At 38.8% G+C, this 11,613-nt stretch overlaps 1 pseudogene; it reads left to right on the top strand.

Annotated features, from left to right (window-relative positions):
- Window positions 1–1,101: 1,101 nt before the first annotated feature.
- On the top strand, window positions 1,102–2,783 carry LOC125362473 (annotated as a pseudogene).
- The last annotated feature ends 8,830 nt before the right edge of the window (window positions 2,784–11,613 follow it).

Consider the following 11,613-nt stretch of genomic DNA (forward strand, 5'->3'; position numbering starts at 1 on the left):
GGCTTCAGCAACCTTTCCTCAACTTAGCGCAAGTCCATGGAGTACGACTTTGGCCTTCTGCTGGCGGAAGGCAAGGCCGAGTGCTCTTTCATAGTTTTTTGGGGTTCACCATTCTCCCCGTGGGGTCAGGGAGAAGGGGATTGTTCAGATCCCGACATCCAACACCTTCCTACCAATGACTTACCAGTGAATACAATAAGTTTTCCAAAAGCGATGCTCCCTAGCTGAATTTGAACAAAGTCTCAAATTTTGTATGTTTCTGTCCCCTCAGAAACTGGTATTTCATCATAGCAACGGAGAACTTACAAAGACTTGAAATAAGAATATTCTACTAAACCAGGCACTGGTGGCTTATACCTATAATTGTAGCTACTCAGAGGCTGATATCATAAGATCATGGTTCAAAGCCATCCCTGGCAGGTAAATCTGTGAGACTAATCTCCAATTAACGCCCCAGAAAACCAGAGGTGATGCTGTGGCTCAAAGTACTAGAGCACTAACCTTGAGTGAAAAAACTCAGGGACAGCTCTCAGGTCCTAATTTTAATCCCTCTGGCTGTCAAAAAAGAAGGACCAAGGAAGGAAGGATATTTTCCCACATAATAACCACCATTAAATAATCAAAATCAGAAAATTTGACGTTGCCAACAATCATTCCTCAAACCTAATTCTCACAGTTGTTCCGTTAAACTTCTTTACAGTCAAAGAATTCCGTTGCAGAGGTAGGTATGGAATTTTGTCACATTTATGTTTCCCTTTATTTCCATATCGAAGAGTTTGCCAACATTTTCTGATCTTTGACATATTTGGAGACAACACACCAGTAATATTTTCAGTTGTAGTAAAAAGAACCCACAGAATCAAATTTACCATATAGGCTAATATTTTGATTCATTTTGCCAATTTCCTCAATTGAGATATCTTGATGGGTGGTGTCATGTGTTTCCCTTTCCCACATCCCTAGCACAGTGCCTGAGATAAGATGGGCTCTCAAGGCCGGGAACCCCAGATTCCACCCCAGACGGGGCGGGCGGTCGTTGGCTTCCCCGTGGTCCCGCCCCTCTGCAGTGGCCCCTGGCTTCCTCGGTAGTTGTTGCGGGTGATGCCTCCGCTGATTTTCCGCATCTGCTTCCCTGCAGCGGCCCAGCGCGCCCTGGGCAACATCCAGAAGAAGCTGTCCCGCAGAGGCCAGGGCGGCTGGCGGCTGGCCAGGGGGGCCCCACAGTAGGGCCCGGCGCGGAGGAGCGGGGCGGGCCGCGGGCGACTTCCACGGCCGCCAGCGACGCCAATGGGCACCCGGGCAGCGGGCGGGGCACCTGGGACCCCGCGGCAGCCCGCGCGTCCCCCATCCCCGACCGTGACCCTGGTCCCGGAGCCCCGGTGGACCGAACCCCTCTGGCCTGAAGAACCAGGGCAACAATCTGTTCAAGGGCAGGCAGTCTGCCCAGGCGGCCCGCAGGTACAGGGAGGCGATGGAGCTGCTGGAGCCCGCAGTATCTTATATTCAAATAGAGCGACCTGTTACCTAAAGGAAGGAAACTGCAGCGACTGCATTCAAGACTGTAACAGGGCTATGGAGCTCCATCCATTCTCCATGAAACCTCTCCTGCGACGAGCAATGACCTATGAAACTTTAGAGCAGCAGCATGGGAAAGCATAGGTGGTTTACAGAACAGTGTTGCAAATGGACTGCGGCATCCAGCTAGCAAGCGACAGCATTAACAGAATAACAAAAATGTTAATGGAACTAGATGGACCAAATTGGTGAGAGAAGCTGTTACCCATTCCTACTGTGCCTACTTTGGAGCCATTTGGAGCTTGGTGTCCAGCAGCAGAGATGACCCCAGACCAAGCGACAGAGCCTAGCGACCATCTTTAAGGAAGCATCCCAGATGAAACAAAGTTTAAAGCCCTGAAGGAAGGAAATCAATATGTAAAGGACAAGAACTACAATCTTAGTAAATACAGTGAGTGCTTGAAGATTAACAACCAAGAGTATGCCATATATACAAACAGAGCTCTCTGTTACTTGAAGCTGGGCCAGTATGAATAGGCAAAGCCGGACTGTGACCAGGCACTTCACATAGATGGTAACAATGTCAAAGTGTGCTATAGGCGAGCGCTAGCTCAGCAAGGACTCAAGAATTATCAGGAAAGCTTATCTGACCTCAGTAAGGTTCTCTTACTAGATCCAAATATTGTTGAGGCAAAGATGGAACTGGAAGAGGTAACCAGATTCCTTAATATTAAGGACAACAGGGTATCATTCAACAAAGAAAAGGAGAGAAAGAAAATCAAAATTCAAGAGGTGAGCAAAGGCAATGCAGAGGCACCTGAAGGAACCTCAGAGGGCTCCACCGACTGCCTGACATGGGCCTCCAGAATACTCTGAGAGACTTCCCATCTCTAAGCCTAATAACGCCTATGAATTTGGTCAGATTCTAAACACTATAAACACCAGGAAAGATGAAGAGACCTGTGCACACCTTTTAGGCATCATTGCACCAGAAGATGTGCCAGTATTGCTGAGTAACAAACGAAGGGGATACATTCCTCCTCCTCATTCAGTCTCTGAAAAATCACCTCATCAGTAAGGATCCCTTCTTGGTGTATCAGCATCTTTTGTATTTGAGTACAGCAGAAAGGTTTAAGATGATGTTGGCACTAATTAGTAAAGACCAAAAGGAGCAAACTAAACAGCTATTTGATGACCTTTCAGATGCACAAACCAACTACTTTACTTTAGAGGATGTACAGGCCCTGAAACAGCAGTATGAGCTTTAACTCAAAGATCATTGCTAGATTTCTTCCATGCATGTACGAGTTCCAGTAATGCTTAATGAGATGTATTTGTTGCATGGATAAAACCTGGCTTAGAAAAGATACTTAGGTCTGGACTGTAAAACATTTTAGTTATTTTTAATATACAGAGCATGTATATTCAATATACAAAACATGGGTATTCTATAAACTCCTTATTAGTTGTAAATATTTTCTTATGTACCAGAGCCAACATTTTTATAGTTAATAAGTGTATGTGGAACTTTTTAAAATATATTTTATTTTATAGTATATGCTTTCTTTTAATAACTCAATTTGTTAAATTTTTTATTTAGGCTGTTTTTCTTTGAGCTATTTAAGGTTCTTTTGAAAAATGGAGTCATTAACAGTGATTATTATGTCACTTAGTATCCTGCAAAGATACAAACAAATCCAATGCAACTCTGAAGTCTGATTATTAGAAGTTTATTAATTTAGAGCTGTAAGAGGAACTTATTTTTCTAATATAAAGTATTTCCTAATAATTAAGAGCAAAAATTGCTAGGTTTTTACTAGGTTTTAAAATGTATCTTTCCCTATATATTGCTTATATGAGCAATAAAGTCACTATATTAAAAAAAAAAAAGATGGTCTCTCAGTAAGGACTTGTTGGAATGAATGAGTGAGTGAGTGAGTGACATACAACCCATCTCATAAATAGTACCAACAAGTAGAAGCTAGATTCAGTAAATGTTCCTTTAATGTATTCATTCAGAGAATGTATTCCTTAACCACCTACTTTGAACCTGATTTTGTGAGTAAATATCTGGTCAATCTGAAAAGACAGCTATAAGAAAGCACAATGATTGACCACTGAAAAATTTTCACTGGCGGATTTACAACCACAGAAACCATTGTCATCTCCCTCCTGCCAAATGGGAGCAACCCACCCTCATTCAATTATCAGGGAGAATCTTCCAGAACAAGTAGCAATAGATTTGCCTCTTAAGGGCTGAAAGTTTTTGAACCAACTGGGAAGGAGAAGCCTTTGAAAGCGGTTTTTCTTTTTTCTCCCCCTCATTGCTAGCATACACTTATGCCTGTAATTGTAACTCAGCATTATTGAGAGATGAATAAGACTGAAATGACTAACCAGTTTGAAAGGCATGAATCCCAGTTGCTGTCGCTGTCTATTCTATCCAGAATCCACTCATCAGGGACCTATGCATATGTCCTTTTGTATAAGAATATGGTTAGTGAGGTCACATCCTTGTAAAGCACAAAGGCTCAATCTCCTGTGCTTCTTTTGAGTCTTTAAGGTGTGTGGCTTTATCTAATTCCACTCTCATCTTCCAAACTGTGATTTCTCTATAAAGCCGGGATTGTCTGAGTAGACTTATTGCCTGAAGAATAGGTTTAATTTTATTGAGTCTCCCATAATGCTTGTAATTGTTCCAGTTTGCTAGAGCTCTTTTCTCCTCTTTTCTTTTGTATTTCCTAATTATGTTATCTCTCACAGAAAGATCTGTTTGTGGCTTGTTGATCTTTTTCCTTCATTAAGAATGTATTGCAAGATAAGGATTGGCATATAAAGGCAAACTTTATTATCAAAAACTTCATTATGCCCTCTGATACATGATGTTGTTTTTTTTTCTATCATGGAAATGCTATAAAATGCCTTTGTCCTTCATTTCATAAATAATTATACGCTTTGGGAGAGGAGAAAATTGTCTGTTATGACTGGCACTTTCATGCTGATGTTGGGTTATTAGTGTTTGCAGAAAAACATTTTAACTTGGCTCTTTGATCCTCTTTGTCCTTCTTAGCACTTCTGCCTATCATCTGTATTTTAACAAATGAAAGGAGAAGGCATTCAAGGTCAGTGCACAAGCCTGGAGGCAAAGCATTCCTTCTTATAGATGCATTCATTCAGCTAACATTGGTTGAACACACACTAAATACCAAGTGGGTTTTCAATGACTGAAAATAAGCGAGAATAAAAATCTAGGTTTTCTAACAGCACTACTGAGGGTCATCAGACCCATAAACTCTCTCAGTTGTACCAGGAGCAGGTGGTCCATGCTTGTAATCCTAGTGGCATGGGAGGCTGAGATCAGGAGGATCACAGTTCCAAAACAGGCAGGGGAGAAAAGATTTAGAGACCCTCATCTCAAAGAGTGAAAGTACACATTCCAACTATGCTAGGAAGACTAAAATAAGTAAATGACAATCCAGGTACATTCCTTGAAGGAAAACAAAATTGGAGCCAGTGCCAAAAAAAGGGTGGGGGGAGACTATACATGTGGCTTACTGGTAGAGAACCTGTCGAGCAAGTTGTCTGACCCTGAATTCAAACCCCTTGCAAAACAAAGGCCTCTGTTGTGATGTTAGCACAGCATTTAGATTCTGATCAGATTTATCCATAATTAGATTAATATAGGTATGGCTTCAAGTTCCAGTTTTTCTGCAAGATGAGTGACCTAGGACAATTGCCTATCCTATTTGAGTCACAATTCTCTTATTCATAAACGGTGGGTCATGACATCTGCTGTAATATTCCTGTGAAGATTAGATGAAATGTGGTATTTACGTTCCTAACCAGTGTTTGGTACGCAATTAGTGCTCAGTAAGCATTAGCTCTAAATAAACAGTAATTCTTGCTTGATTACATGAATCTTCTAGACAAAAATCATAGTTACCTAGTAAATATTTGTTGATTAAAGTCTATTCATACATTTCCACTGCCATACAACAAATCAATGTACTACTGGACCTCAAGTTAATATTTCCAAATTGTAATCAGGAAATTCACAAGAGTATTTGACAGTAGGTGGATAGAGGCATGAATGCATAAATTGTGCACTGTCATCCAAATTACTCACATTCATATTAAACTCAAAGTATTTCTATTTCTATAAAGTGAAGGTGTTGATTAGCAAGCAGGCTAAAAATACACTGATGTACCACAGTTCCAATTTCAGAGTAGAGAAAGCCTAGTGGAGATGATGAGTCAAAAAATAGGTCTCAGTGAGAATTGAATCTTTCACTATTTAGGCCTCACATGTTCCAGAAAAATGAGCAAACCATCAGAGTTGGAATACAAAACCTACCTAGGATGTGTATCTACAAGGCATCTCCCCCACAACTCTTTAGGAAAAAAATGTTTCCATGATGCAAGAAGGATAAAAATAAGCTACAGGAGAAGGGAGAGTCATGCAAATCTATAACATTTTCTATAACATTTGCTATAACATTTTCTGCATGTCGGGGGAAGTACCAGGGCTTGAACTCAGTTCTTGGACACTGTCCCTTAACTTTTGAGCTCAAGGCTGCTCTACTACTTGAGCTCCACTCTGGCTTACTGGTAGATAATTGGATAGTAGAGTCTCATAGATTTTCTTGCCCAAGCTGGTTGCCTTGAGATCCTCAGATCTCAGTCTCAAGAGTAGCTAGGATTAAACCACTAGCTCCCAACTAATATTTTTCTCTTAAATTACTTCTTAGATAAACAACTCAAGCATCATGCATGCAAAGAAAAGCCATTTCTGAAAAATTATCAGGAATGAATTATTGACCTTCTTGTTTACATTCAGTGTGTTCCAAAAGATTACCTAAGAGAATGCTAAGGAATTCCTTATTGTAATAACCTGTCAGGTGACAAATACCAAATGTGGAATAAAGTGAAATCTTCTAAATAGTACAAATCAAATTATCCAAATGTAGATAATGTTACATAGTAATCGTCTTCCATATAAGATACAGAGATGTTTTGTAGACCAAATCTCTAGTGAATTCCAGGATAAGTTTATGGAAGAAAATAAAGTATGAGGCAGGTCCCTGTCAAAAGTAGCATATAAAAATTTAATATTAGACTATGGTTTATGGAATTCTCCCTTTTTTGAAGCTTGATGTTTACCATTGTTTTGATGAATGCCTCTTTATGAGCAATTCATTCTTCATTGGCCCATATCTTACACCTCTAGTATTTATTGCATAAAAGAATGCTTCTCAGACTGCCACAGATAAATCTCCTCATTGATGAAGGGTTTTCCCCCTACCTATTATGTGTCTATTGAGGCTCAGCCAGCAATTTATTTCCATCTGAAAATAAGAAGGCAATGAGGTAAGAGACTGGATTGTTTTTATGGCTTTGTCCGTATTTCTTAAAGAGTAGGAACCTTTATGAAAGAAATTAATCTTGGAACCATATGAACCACAACTCATTTGGAGCAAAGTGATCTTGTTATAAAATATTGAAACCAGAATCAAATTATATGAGGCTGTCGTTCTGTTTTACTATCAGGAGTTACTTCAGTCTCCCACTCAGTTACTGTCTCCCTCTTCCCAAATAAAATAAAACTGTGGGCCTTCAGATGTGGGTTTCTTTGAACACCACAAATATTGACTAGAATGAACACAAGGCATTTGAATGTAAGACACTAGTACCAATTTTGACACTAGTACCAGGGGGAGTCTGCTTTCTATTAGGTAGATGATTCATTCAGTGGTGTTGGCAACATTTTAACTCAGAGCCTGAGTGCTTCCCTGAGCTTTTGTGCTCAAAGCTGTTTCTCTAACCACTTGAGCCACAGCCCCAATTCCAGCTTTTTTGGTGGTTCATTAGAGTCTTTCTAGTCCAGGCTGGATTTGAATCATGATCCTCAGATCTCAGCCTTTTTAGTAATTAAGATTATAAACATGAGCCACTGCAACCTAGAATATTGGCATTTTTATTTGATTTGAAGCATAATCATCTGGTGGTATAGTTGTGAGAATATTAGCATAGGAATCAGAAAATCTCAATCCCCAACCAGGCAAGAACACATACTCTACCACCTTGTGAAATGATAAAAAGGTATTTACTTCTGCATTATCTCACATGTGTATTCATGGTGAGAACATTGCATTTCCTACAATGCAATATATTTTAACTTTAGTCACCATGTTGAACAATAGATCTCTTGTTTCTACTCTCTAGCACACTTTGTGTGAACTGATCTTCCATTAATTTTTTTCTATAAGCTGGGATAAAAGGGTCAAGATTCATTTTTTAATGTGAATAGCCAGATATTCCAGGTTTACTTATTAAAAATATAATTCTTTCCATGATGAGTTACCTCTATATTTGTCCTAAAGAGTTGATTCTAATTTTGATGTTCCAATGATAAGAGCTGTCAAGTCCCACTGCCTCTTCCTCAGATGCCAAGAAGAAATTCAAGTCTCTCAAAGCTCCAGCAGAAACTTCTCCCCTGTATCACTGCTTACCACTACCAATCTCTACCCACTCTTTTTGACTCATTCAAGCCTGCCAATGGGCTTCACAATGGCTAGAGGATTGCACGGGAGAAAAAGTAGATGTCTGACCAACTTTTCCCGGGAGTTCATTTTCCCTGGAGTTCATTTTCCCTCTGCTTTTTCTTGATATGTGTGTTGAATGCCATCAACCCCCATATCCCTCTTGGGAAGAGTCCCATCTGCCTCTAGATGGCGACTGACAGAAATCAATTGACCATTATGAGCCGAGACCTATTTTTCGATTCTCAGTTCTGTTTCACTGATCTGTATGTCTAGTATTCTGTCAAAAGAAAGGAAACCAATGTGCTTAAAAGAGACACCTAGATTCCGGTGTTCATTGCAGCATCACTCACATTAGCCAGCCTATAGAATCCTAAGTACTTGGGAGGCCGAAATCTGAGTATCGCAGTTCAAAGCCAGCCCAGGCAGGAAAGTTTCTGAGACTCTTATCTCCAATTAAGAAAAGAGCCAAAATTTGAGCAGTGGCTCAAGTAGTAGAACACTTGTCTTGAGAAGAAAAACATCCAAGCGCAGAGTCCAAGCCCTGAATTCAAGCCCAGGACCAGCACACACATACACACACACACACACACACACATGCACACACACACACACACACACCTATAAATGGGTGAAGAAAATGATGTACATATACACAACAGAATACTATTCGGCCATATAAATGCGAAGTATTGTTCCTTGTAACATCTTGAATGGATACAATGGAAGACATCATGTTAAGTAGGACAGGTCAGTCACAGAAATCATGTGGCACAGAGGGATTTTACAAGAGCTTACTCATATGTGGAATCTTAGAGAGTTCATCTTAGAAGCTGAGAATAGAATAATGCCAGCGGATGGAGGGAGTAGAAGGTAGGAAAATGTTGGTCAATTAATACAATGTCATAGTTAGGAACAAGAAATGTTATTTCACTATTGCTTGGTCAGGTGAATATAGTTAATAATCATGTACTGTATATCTCAATGATATTGAGAAGAAGGAAATTTCAGAGTATTCAGCATAAAGAAATAACAAAAATTCAAGGTAATGGATATGCTAATTATCTTGACCCCTATCCTGGCAATTATCACTGCCCAATCTAGACATGAATCAAATTGTCATATTGTAGCATAAATGTACAGAAAGATTATGCCAATCAAAAGATTGATTAGGAACCTATGGTCTTCATTTCTATAGCTTTGCAATTACTTTGAAGATCAGATATTTTAATTCCCCCAACTTTCCTTTTACCAAAGCTGTTTGGCTTACTCTATAGAGACTTTGCAAGTCCATATAAACCTGATGATTACTTTTTCAAGGTTGCATCATTTCCCTCATTTGTGGTAGCTAGGATGCAACTGTAAATCTAAGAGTAACCACATTGGGTACTATGCACATGGTTGCAAATCAATTGATTGAAGTATAGTAGATTCTATGAAGTGCTCAAATACTATAATTCCTTAAAAAGACTAAGTCAAAGCTGAACAAAATAAGTACCATGAAATAGCTACTTGCAAGAGAGGGAAGGTGAGGTAAAGGGGAGAGAAGCAGATGAATAAAGGTGAGGAATGGGGGAATGTGGTCAACAGTTCATTGTATATACCACAAAATCAAGAAAATAAGGGGAAACCTAAGTTGAAGGAGTGGGTGAAACGTTGAAGGGTGAAACAGATAAAGTTGTGATGTATACATAAACTGATTTGTTAAATGGGGGGAAAAAACCTCAATACATGTTCTACAAAATTAAGAAAAGTGAGTGAACTGGTAGGTGAGAATGTTGAAAGGGGTAACATTGATCCAGGCACATATACTGTATTAATAAACTGCTTTATTGAATGGTAACTCCTTTATACAACTACTTAAGTGCAATAAATATATTTTTAAAAAGAGAATACCCACCATTTATATGGAAGAATTTGGAAAAATAATTTTTATAAAAGAAAAAAAACCAATTTTCAAAGAAGAAAAATAATCCTGCTAAAATTTTGATATGGATAGCTTCAAATCTAGAGTCTAATTTTGAGACCGTTTATACTACTTTATTAATCTTGAGCTTTTTGTTCTGAGGGCAGTGTATAACTCTCTATCTGTTCAGAACCTTATCTCAGTGTGAAGACTTTACACATCCAAATCTAGAGAGAAGCCAAGAGGAAGAGGTGAATGACATGATATCTATCCAATGAAAGTGAAATATTTAGACTCAGATACATTCTCAGAATAAATTAATGAATTTTATGCCATTGGACTGCTGCATATTTTATCTGGAGATTAAAGAAAATGTGGGCATTTTTAATATGCTTTTTAACTATTCAGTATGATTTCCTGATATTTACCTAAGGACTGGAGTGTTCTTTACATTGAGTAAAACAGTGTTGTTTGAGCAAGTATAACACACTGTTTGCCATTCTAGCAGTGCATGTCATGTCACACACTCTCAGGCATCAGTTTCACCCTCATAGCTTTACATTTAACAGTGGACATTGCAGCATCCTCAGGACTGACATCTGGAAAAGGCTCACATCCACTTACTGCTCCTTGCTTGCTGACTTTGTTTTAAAATATTGTGCCTGGTATCAACTTTTAAGCACCTGAAGTGCCTAAAAGCAAGCAGAGAACAGAATTCCAGCTCCACTCTATAGTCAACTTTTTAGAAAATAGTAAATCGGTTCAAGGATTATGGTGTTTTATGTTAAAAAAAAAAAAAAACTTTTGTGCAGCAGAGCTGAATATTTTTGTTTCATTTCTTTCATGTAAAGCATGTGAATGTTTGTTTGAATACCATATGTTAAAGTCAGGTATGGCATATTGGGTTATGAGACCAGCTTTTTCCCCTTCCCATTTTCCTTTTCTGAGCTTTTTTTTTAAATTTTTCTGATAATCATAGGCAAATATTTAATTTCAAGAATAAGCTTCCTGTGTGAACTTATTTTTAAAGAGCCACTAGCCACTATGTTATAGTGTTGTAGTTTGCAGAAATATAAATTTCCATTCCATTTGCCCCTTACCACTTTAAATAAAGTTATATATTCCAGGGAAAAAAAAGAGAAAAGGTTGAAAAATAACTAAGACTCAGATTATGTTAGAATTGAGGGTGTGATGTTAAAAACTGGAACATGGGCTAACATGCTGTTCCATTAAAAATTTTATAGATTCAATAGGTAAAATTTTAAGTCTATATTGCATTTTCAAGAATTTAAAAACTACAAATGCCATTTATAATTTTGATATCTGTTGGAGAATTAAAGTCTCCAACCAGTGGAAAAATTTAGCCCCGGCACGGTTACTCCGATGCCTCATTAGCACACTAATAGGCCCTTGGGAACACATTCCCAGTAAGGAGTTTCTGGTGTTTATGGGCCAAAGGAAGCCACCAGTTGTTGTGAGAATCTCCTTTTTCCCCCTACTTAGCAAGTCTCCTAGAGGAGACTTGCTTGACCAGCTGCCTTTAATGTTAGATTCTCACTATAAACAGAAAAGTCTCCTCACTGTTATTTTCACAAGTACTTGGAGAAGTCAAGATTGAGATAGTAGCTAGTAGATAATTATAGTTCTACCTAG

The sequence above is a fragment of the Perognathus longimembris genome, chromosome 13 (assembly GCF_023159225.1).
Source record: "Perognathus longimembris pacificus isolate PPM17 chromosome 13, ASM2315922v1, whole genome shotgun sequence".
Classification (NCBI taxonomy): Eukaryota; Metazoa; Chordata; class Mammalia; order Rodentia; family Heteromyidae; genus Perognathus; species Perognathus longimembris.